The sequence below is a fragment of the Zonotrichia leucophrys genome, unplaced genomic scaffold (assembly GCF_028769735.1).
Source record: "Zonotrichia leucophrys gambelii isolate GWCS_2022_RI unplaced genomic scaffold, RI_Zleu_2.0 Scaffold_433_42608, whole genome shotgun sequence".
Classification (NCBI taxonomy): domain Eukaryota; kingdom Metazoa; phylum Chordata; class Aves; order Passeriformes; family Passerellidae; genus Zonotrichia; species Zonotrichia leucophrys.
Genome location: NW_026992638.1, coordinates 1 through 10,334, shown reverse-complemented (window position 1 = coordinate 10,334; position 10,334 = coordinate 1). Strand labels below are relative to the sequence as shown.

At 42.4% G+C, this 10,334-nt stretch overlaps 1 long non-coding RNA gene across 1 annotated transcript; it reads right to left on the bottom strand.

Annotated features, from left to right (window-relative positions):
* Positions 1 to 6,567: 6,567 nt before the first annotated feature.
* Positions 6,568 to 10,070, bottom strand: LOC135441699 (uncharacterized). The gene is made up of 3 exons (XR_010438529.1): positions 9,976 to 10,070; positions 8,831 to 8,844; positions 6,568 to 6,795 (listed from the first exon to the last, which is right to left on the bottom strand). It is a non-coding gene; the product is annotated as an uncharacterized LOC135441699 (long non-coding RNA).
* Between the last annotated feature and the right edge of the window lie 264 nt (positions 10,071 to 10,334).

Genomic DNA, 10,334 nt, shown 5'->3' with positions numbered 1-10,334 from the left:
CTGGGGGCAAGATGGGGGAAAATCAGGGGTGGAGGGGCCGGGATGGGCCTGGAGGGGCAGAACTGAGCCGGGAGGTCCAGAGTTGATCCTGGAGGTTCAAAACATCTCCAGGAGGTCCAGAACTCGAGTCTCCAGAGGTCCAGAATTCCAGAAGTCCAGGAATTCAGATGATCCAGGAGGTCCAGAATTGATCCGAGTCAACTCAGGAGGTCCAGAACGAGCCGGGAGTCAGATTGATCCAGAATTGGGGTTCACATCTCAGATGAATCCTGGAGGTCCAGAATTGATCCAGAATGACAGGAGGTCCAGAATGATCCGGAGTCAGTGAGCAAGGTCAGATACTGGATGTCCAGATCAGTCAAATCAATTCGGAGGTTCAGAACATCTGCAAGATCCTGGAGGTCAGAATGATCCGAGGAAACTCAGATATGCCTGGAGGTCAGAATTGACGGAGGTTCAGAATCCGGAGTCGAATTGTCCAGAAACATGATCCAAATGAGGGGGTGCAGAATTGATCCAGGAGTCAAACTTCAGGAGTTCAGAACATCTCAGGAGGTCCAGAATAGATCCTGGAGGTTCAGAACCTCGGAGGTCCAGAATTGACCGGAGGTCCAGAATGATCCAGAAGTTCCAGAACTTCCAGGAGTCCAGATTGAGCCAGAATCAGATTCAGGGTTCAGAACCTTCAGGAGATCCAGAATAATCCTGGAGGTTCAAACTCTCCAGGAGGTCCAGAATTGATCCTGGAGGTCCAGAATGATCCAGGGAGTTCATGAACATCTCAGGAGATCCCGATGAGTCCAGAATTCGAGACCTAGGAGGTCAGAACCAGGAGTCAGAATTGATCCAAGAATGTCAGAACATCTCCAGGAGATCCAGATTGAGCCATAGATAGAGTCAGAACCGATCCAGGAGGTCCAGATCATCCTGAGTTCAATTCAGAGTCCAGAGTATCGGAGGTCAGGTTCAGATCCGAGTTTAACTTCAGGAGATCCGAGGTCAGAACTGATCGAGTGCAGAATGACAGAAGTCAAACATCAGAGATCGTGAGCCAGATCAAGACTAATTTAACCATCCAGGAGGTCCAGAATCAATTGAGTCAGACCTCGGAGGTCCAGACGGATTCCAGGAGTCCAGATGATCCTGGAGGTTCAGATGATCGGTGTCCCGAACGAGCCGGGGGTCAGAACTTAACCCAGAGGTCAGAATGAGCCTGGAGGTCCAGAGTTGATCCAGACATTCAGGTGGTTCAGAACCTCATCAGGAGATCCTGGGGTCAATGATCTGGGGTCAGAACTCCCAGGAATCCAGAAATTACCCCGGAGATCCAGAATTGATCCAGAACCTCTCCAGGAGATCCAGAGTTGAGCCAGGAGGTTCAGAACTGATCCAGAAGATCCAATATTGATCCACGAGGTCCAGGATTTATTCTGGAGGTTCAGAACATCTCCAGGAGATCCAGAATCAGTCCAAGAGTTCCAGAACTGCTCCAAGGACACCTCTGGATCCCATCCAGAACCTCCAGAATTCCTCCAGAACCTCCAGAATTCCTCCAGAACCACTCCAGGGCTTCCAGAACCTCCGGGACTTCTCCAGAACCGCTCCGAGGGCCCCTCTGGATGAATTCCAAGGCTTTCAGAACCTTTGGAACTTCTCCAGAGCTTCTCCAGGACCTCCAGAACTTCTCCAGGACCACTCAAAGGCCTCTGGAACTTCTCCAGACCCTCCAGAGCTGCTCTGAGGCCCCTCTGGATCCATCCAGGACCTCCAGAACTTCTCCAGGACCACTCAAAGGCCTCCAGAGCCGCTGTTGGACCCCTCTGGATCCATTCCAAGGCCTCCAGGACCATCCAGGACCTCCAGAACTTCTCGAGATCTCCTCCAGGAGCTCCAGAACTCCTCCAGAAGCTCTGAAACTCCTTCAGGACCTCCAGAACTTCTCCAGGATCACTCAAAGGCCTCCAGAACTTCTCAAGAACCTCCAGACCCGCTGTGAGGCCCCTCTGGATCCCTTCCAGAACCTCTGGAACTCCTCCAGAACTTCTCCAGGACCTCCAGAACCGCTCTGAGGCCCCTCTGGATCCCTCCAGGACCATCCAGAACCTCCAGAACCACTCAAAGGCCTCCAAGAACCTCTGGAACTCCTCCAGAACTGCTCTGAGGACTCATCTGGATCCGCTCCAGGACCATCCAGGACCTCCAGAACTTCTCAAGAACTTCTCAAGAACCTCTAGAACCACTCTGAGGCCCCTCTGGATCCCCTCCAGGACCATCTAGGACCTCCAGAAGCTTTGAAACTCCTTCAGGACCACTCAAAGGCCTCCAGAACTTCTCAAGAACATCCAGAACCGCTCTAAGGCCCCTCTGGATCCCTCCAGGACCTCCAGAACTTCTCCAGGACCTTTGGAACTCCTCCAGGAGCTCCAGAACTGCTCTGAGGACTCATCTGGATCCGCTCCAGAACCTCCAGGAGCTCCAGAACTGCTCCAGAACCTCCAGGATTGCTCTGAGGACTCATCTGGGTCTGCTCCAGGACCATCCAGGACCTCCAGAACTTCTCAAGAACCTCTAGAACCACTCTGAGGCCCCTCTGGATCCCCTCCAGGACCATCCAGAACCTCCAGGACTGCTCTGAGGACTCATCTGGGTCCGCTCCAGGACCATCCAGGACCTCCAGAACCACTCAAAGGCCTCCAAGAACCTCTGGAACTTCTCCAGAACTGCTCTGAGGACTCATCTGGATCCGCTCCAGAACCTCCAGGACTTCTCCAGAACCTCCAGGAGCTCCAGGACCGCTCTGAGGCCCCTCTGGATCCCTCCAGGACCATCCAGAACCTCCAGAACTGCTCTGAGGACTCATCTGGGTCCGCTCCAGAAGCTCCAGAACTTCTCCAGAACCTCCAGGAGCTCCAGGACCGCTCTGAGGCCCCTCTGGATCCCTCCAGGACCATCCAGAACCTCCAGAACCACTCAAAGGCCTCCAAGAACCTCTGGAACTTCTCCAGGAGCTCCAGAACTGCTCTGAGGACTCATCTGGATCCGCTCCAGGACCAGAACTTCTCCAGGAGCTCCAGAACTTCTCCAGAACCTCCAGGAGCTCCAGGACCGCTCTGAGGCCCCTCTGGATCCCTCCAGAACCTCCAGGAGCTCCAGAACTTCTCCAGAACCTCCAGGAGCTCCAGGAGCGCTCCGAGGCCCCTCCGGGCGCCTCCAGGACCTTCCAGAACCTTCCATTCCCAGCCCCTCCCCCCCGGGTCTATTTTTAGCTCACACTCTCAGAGATATTTTTTTATGAATCCTCGTCCACGGACGCCCCTGGGAACCCCCCGAGCCTCCGCTCCCAAAGGGGATTGATTTGATTTAATTTAATTTAATTTAATTTATTTTATTTTATTTTTATTTTATTTTATTTTAATTTTATTTTATTTATTTTATTTTTATTTATTTTTAAATTAAATTTTTCCTTCCTTTTATTTTAATTTTATTTTAATTTAATTTTATTTCATTTCGTTTCATTTCATTTCATTTCATTTTCTTTTATTTTTTAAAGATTTAATTTAATTTGTTTTATTTTATTTCTTTTTTTTTTTTTTAAAGTTTAATTTAATTTAACTTGTTTCCTTCCTTTTAATTTATTTTATTTTCTTTTACTTTATTTTATTTAATTTTCGTTTATTTTATTTTATTTTATTTTATTTTATTTTATTTTATTTTATTTTATTTTTTAAAGTTTAATTTAACTTGTTTCCTTCCTTTTACTTTATTTTATTTTATTTTACTCTATTTTATTTTATTTTACTTTACTTTATTTTTATTTTTTAAAAATTTAATTTATTTAAAGTTCATTTTGTTTTCTTTTTTTAAGATTTCATTTTAATCATTTATTCAGTTATGATTAATTGAACTTCATTTTTGAATTTTATTTATTTTATACTAATTTAACTTTTTTAACTTCATTTTGTATTCAACTTTATTTTATTGAATTTTATTCTATTGTTTTATTAATTTAACTTTATTTTATTATTACTTTATTTTATTCTTTTATTTATTTATGCATTTATTTATGTGCTTATTTATTTATTTATTTATTTATTTCTTTGGGGGGATTTTATTTGGCAGTTTTAAAAATTTTTGGGAGTTTTTTTTTTTTTGGTGGGGAATTTTAAAAATCTTTCTTTTAAGCAATTTAATTTTTTTAAATGATTATTATTATCATTATTTTGAATTTTGGGGGGATTTTTTCAAGGTTTGGAATTTTTTTTTTTTGTTTTCCCGGCGTTGGATCCGAGACTTTTTTTGGTAAAAAAACCACAAAAAAAGGACAAAATAACAACAAAAAAAAAGAAAATTCCGGGAATTTTTTGTTTGTGAATCCAGCTGGGAACCCCCTCAGGATCCTGGGATTCCCAAAAAAAACCAAAAACACAAAAAAAAGCTGGAATTCTTCATCGCTCCGAGGATTTGTTATAAAAATTCTTAATTTCGCAATTCCGAGTGGATTTTTGGGGGATTTTGGGAGTTTGGGGTGGGGAAAGCCTGAAAAAAATGGGAATGGGGGAAATGGGGAAAAAAAATGGGAAATAAATGGGGAGAAATTGGAAAAAATGGGGAATAAATGGAGGAAATTGGGAATAAAGGGGAAATAAATTGGGAATAAATGGGGAAAAATTGGAAAAAATGGGGAATAAATGGAGGAAATTGGGAAAAATGGGAAATAAATTGGGAATAAATGGGGAAAAATTGGAAAAAATGGGGAATAAATGGAGGAAATTGGGAATAAATGGGGAAAAATTGGAAAAAATGGGGAATAAATGGAGGAAATTGGGAATAAATGGGGAAAAATTGGAAAAAATGGGGAATAAATGGAGGAAATTGGGAATAAATTGGGAATACATGGGGAAAAAATTTAATAAAAAATGGAGAAAATTGGGGAAAAGGGAGGAAATGGGAAAAAAGGGGAAAAATGGGGTTTGAGGAATTCTGGGAATGCTGGGGGAGCCAATCCAGTGAATTTTGGGGTAAATTTGGGAAAAAACTGGAAAAAATAGGGAAGGAAAAGGGGAGGGGAAAATGGTGAAAAAAGGGGGGGAAATGGGGAAAAATTGGGGAAAAAAGCGGAAAAAAGAGGGAAATGGGGGGGGGGGAAAGTGTTTTGGTATTTCTTGGATCCCTTCCAGAATTTTCCAATGGAATTCCTGGGATTCAGGTGGAATTTTGGGACCCTGGGCCCCCAAAAATTGGTGTGAGATTCCCAAAAAAATTCCCCAAAATTCCCAAAAATCCCTCAAATTTGGGAGCACAGATTCCAAACTTACCCTGGCAGCGCTTTGAGGGCTCAGTGGGATTTTTTTGGGGGAATTCTTTGGGATTTTGGGATTTTTTTCCTGGGAATTCTTTGGGATTTTGGGATTTTTTTGGGGGGAATTCTTTGGGATTTTGGGATTTTTTTCCTGGGAATTCTTTGGAATTTTGGGATTTTTTTGGGGGGAATTTTTTTGGATTTTGGGATTTTTTTCCCTGGGAATTTGGGGCTCAGGGTGTTCAGAGGGATCCCCCCAATATCCAAACCCTCCAAAAATCGGGATAAAGCCTCAAATTCCTCCCAAAATTCCCCCCCAAAAATCAACACAAAAACACCAAAACTCCTTCAAAATTCCATTTATTGAAACCCGAAAAACGCGGGGATTTTTTGGGGGGAAAGGCTGAAATTCCGGGATTTTTCCAGGGAATTCCAGGGTTTATTCCCAATATCCAACCCCCCAAAAATTCAGAATAAAGCCCCAAAATTTCTCAAAAAATCCAACACAAAACCACCAAAATTCCTTCAAAATTCCATTTATTGAAACCCGAAAAACGCGGGGATTTTTTTGTGGAGCAACGCTGAAATTCCGGGATTTTTCCCTGGCAATTCCAGGATTTTTCCCTGGCAATTCCGGGATTTTTCCAGGGAATTCCAGGAGATTTTCAGGGAGATTCCCCAGTATCCAAACCCCAAAATATTTGAAATAAATCCCCAAATTTCCCCAAAAAAATCCAACACAAAACCACCAAAATTCCTTGAAATTCCGTTTATTAAACCAACAAAAAAATAGCAGAATTTTTTTTGGGATCAACGCTGAAATTCCGCGATTTTTCCTGCCAATCCCAGGAAATTTCCCTGGCAATTCCAGGATTTTTTCCTGGCAATTCTGGGTCTTGGAATGTTCAGGGGGGATCTCCCAAATATCCAAACCCCAAAATTTTGGGGATAAACCCCCCCAAAAAAAATCCAACACAAAAGCACCAAAATTCCTTCAAAATTCCATTTATTGAAACCCGAAAAACGCGGGGATTTTTTTGGGGAGCAACGCTGAAATTCCAGGACATTTCCCTGGCAATTCCAGGATTTTTTCAGGATTTGGGAATTCAGAGGGGTCTCCCCAATATCCAAACCCTCCAAAAATCGGGATAAAGCCTCAAATTCCTCTCAAAATTCCCCCCAAAAATCAGCACAAAGGCACCAAAACTCCTTCAAAATTCCATTTATTGAAACCCGAAAAACGCGGGAATTTTTTTGGGGAGCAACGCTGAAATTCCAGGACATTTTCCTGCCAATTCCAGGATTTTTCCCTGCCAATCCCAGGATTTTTTTGGGAATTCTGGCCGTTTTGGGGCTCAGCGGAGCAGGTGGAAGGTGAGCCAGTACATGAAGAGCGGCTGGGCGGCGGCGATGGCCATGGTCAGGTACATGCGCAGCTGGTTCTTGGCCCGCGCACCAAAACCCCCTCGGCCGCCGCCTCCGACAGCAGCTTCAGCCTCAGCGTGCGGATCTGGGGAAAAATATGGAAAATTTGGGGGTTAGAATAAAAAAATTCACAAAAATAGCAAAAAATCCCACAAAAAATCCCATGAAAATTGCATTAAAATCGCATTTAAAACGCCCTAAAACACCCAAAATCGGCCCCAAAACCCCCTCAGCGGAGGGATCTGAGAGCAGCTTCAGCCTCAGGGTGCGGATCTGGGGAAAAAACAACAGAATTTGGGATTTAGGAAAAAAAAAATTCACAAAAATAGCAAAAAATCCCACAAAAATTGCATTTAAATCGCTTTTAAAATACCCAAAATCAGCCCTAAACCCCCTCAGTGGAGGGATCTGAGAGCAGCTTCACCTCAGGGTGCGGATCTGGGGAAAAAACAGCAAAATTTGGGGGTTAGGAGAGAAAAAAACCCAAAAAATTAAAAAAAATCCCATTAAAATCGCATTTAAAACGCCCTAAAACGCCCAAAATCGGCCCCAAAATCACTTGGTTGAGGCATCCCAGAGCAGCTTCAGCCTCAGGGTGCAGATCTGGGGGGAAATATGGAAAATTTGGGGGTTAGGAGAGAAAAAAACCCAAAAATTCAAAAAAAATCCCACAAAAATTGCATTAAAATCGCATTTAAAACGCCCTAAAACACCCAAAATCGGCCCCAAAACCCCCTTGGTGGAGGGATCTGAGAGCAGCTTCAGCCTCAGGGTGCGGATCTGGGGGAAAAACAGCAAAATTTGGGAGTTAGGAGAGAAAAAAACCCAAAAATTAAAAAAATCCCATTAAAATCACATTTAAAACACCCAAAATCGGCCCCAAAACCCCCTCGGCGGAGGGATCTGAGAGCAGCTTCAGCCTCAGGGTGCGGATCTGGGGAGAAATATGGAAAATTTGGGGGTTAGGAAACAAAAAAACCCCAAAAATTTTAAAAAAATCCCATTAAAATCCCATTAAAATCCCATTAAAATCACATTTAAAACACCCAAAATGGGCCCTAAGTGCCCCTTGGCTGAGGCATCCCAGAGCAGCTTCAGCCTCAGGGTGCGGATCTGGGGAGAAAACAACAGAATTTGGGGGCTAGAATAAAAAAAATGAAAAAAATCCTGAAATTCCTCAAAAAATCCCATTAAAAATGCATTTAAAACGCCCAAAATCGGCCCCAAAACCCCCTCGGTGGAGGGATCTGAGAGCAGCTTCAGCCTCAGGGTGCGGATCTGGGGGAAAACAACAGAATTTGGGGGTTAGAATAAAAAAAATCCACAAAAATAGCAAAAAATCCCACAAAAATTGCATTAAAATCGCATTTAAAACACCCAAAATCGGCCCTAAAGCCCCTTGGCAGAGGGATCTGAGAGCAGCTTCAGCCTCAGGGTGCGGATCTGGGGAGAAAACAGCAAAATTTGGGATTTAGAATAAAAAAAAAATGAAAAAAAATTCAAAATTTCAAAAAAAATTGCATTAAAATCGCATTTAAAACACCCAAAATCGGCCCCTAAAAACCCTCAGTGGAGGGGTCTGAGAGCAGCTTCAGCCTCAGGGTGCGGATCTGGGGGGAAATATGGAAAATTTGGGAATTAGAATAAAAAAAATCCAGAAAAATAGCAAAAAATCCCACAAAAATTGCATTAAAATCCCATTAAAATCACATTTTAAACGCCCTAAAATGGGCCCTAAACACCCTCAGTGGAGGGATCTGAGAGCAGCTTCAGCCTCAGGGTGCGGATCTGGGGAGAAATATGGAAAATTTGGGATTTAGAATCAAAAAAAGGCAAAAATTCAAAAAAAATCCCATTAAAATCGCATTTAAAACACCCAAAATGGGCCCCTAAAAACCCTCAGTGGAGGGGTCTGAGAGCAGCTTCAGCCTCAGGGTGCGGATCTGGGGAAAAACAACAGAATTTGGGGGTTAGGAGAGAAAAAAACCCAAAAATTTAAAAAAAAAATCCCATTAAAATTGCATTAAAATCGCATTTAAAACGCCCTAAAACGCCCAAAATCGGCCCCAAAATCACTTGGCTGAAGCATCCCAGAGCAGCTTCAGCCTCAGGGTCCGGATCTGGGGGAAAAACAACAAAATTTGGGAGTTAGAATAAAAAAAAAATGAAAAAAAATTTCAAAATTTCAAAAAAAATCCCATTAAAATTGCATTAAAATCGCATTTAAAACGCCCTAAATCAGCCCCAAAACCCCCTCAGCTGAGGGATCTGAGAGCAGCTTCAGCCTCAGGGTGCGGATCTGGGGGGAAAACAGCAAAATTTGGGAAAATGTAGGATTTAGATCCAAAAAAACTGAAAAAAAAAATCAAAATCCCCCCAAAAATCCCATTAAATTTGGGATTTAGAACAAAAAAAACCCCAAAAATTAAAGAAAAAAGCTCAAAATTCTCAAAAAAAAAATCTGATTTTAATGAGCTAAAATCAACCCCTAAATCCCTTGGCTGAGGCATCCGAGATCTGGGGAAATTCACCAAAATTTGGGATTTAGAACCAAAAAGAACCCCAAAAATTAAAGAAAAAATCTCAAAATTCTCAAAAAAAATTCTGATTTTAATGAGCTAAAATCAACCCCTAAATCCCCTTGGACTGAGGCATCCGAGATCTGGGGAAATCACCAAAATTTGGGATTTAGAACCAAAAAAAGCCAAAAAAAGGCCAAAATTCCACAAAAAATCCCATTAAAATCCCATTAAAAAAGGCCAAAATTCCCCAAAAAATCCCATTAAAATCCCATTAAAAAAGTCCAAAATTCCCCCCAAAATCCCATTAAAATCCCATTAAAAAGAGGCAAAATCAGCCCCAAAACCCCCTTGGGCTGAGGCATCCAAGATCTGGGGAAATCACCAAAATTTGGGATTTAGAACCAAAAAAAAGGCAAAAAAAAATCACAAAATTCCCCCCAAAAAATCTCATTAAAAAGAGCCAAAATTGTCCCCAGAATTCCAAAAATCAGAATAAACCACAAACCCTCCCTGAGCATCATTTAAAGGACGAAATTTTGGTGAATTCTTGGAAATTTGGAGCAAATTCTTGAGAATTTCACCAATCTTAAAACCCCAAAAAATTCCCAAAAAATTCCTAAAGACCCCCAAAAAAATTCCCAAAAAGCCCAAAATTGCCCCAAAAACTCACCATAAAAATGAAAATTGGGATTTTGAACCAGAAAAAGCCCAAATTGGCCCAAAACTCACCATAAAAATGAAAATACTGAAGCAGCACCAGCTGAGGGCCAGGTAGTAACCGAGCCTGCCCAGGAGCAGCCCGGCCACCAGGCCCACGATCATCCTGCGGGAAATCCGGATTTTAACCCAAAATTCGGGAATTTAAATCCAAAATTCAGGAATTTAAATCCAAAATTGGGGGATTAAACTGAAAACGGGGGAATTTTAGCCCAAAAATTGGGAAATTTAACCCAAAATTTGGGGATTTAAACCCAAAATTCGGGAATTTAAATCCAAAATTCAGGAATTTAAATCCAAAATTGGGGGTTTAAACCGAAAACGGGGGGATTTTAGCCCAAAAATTGGGGGATTTTAGCCCAAAAATTGGG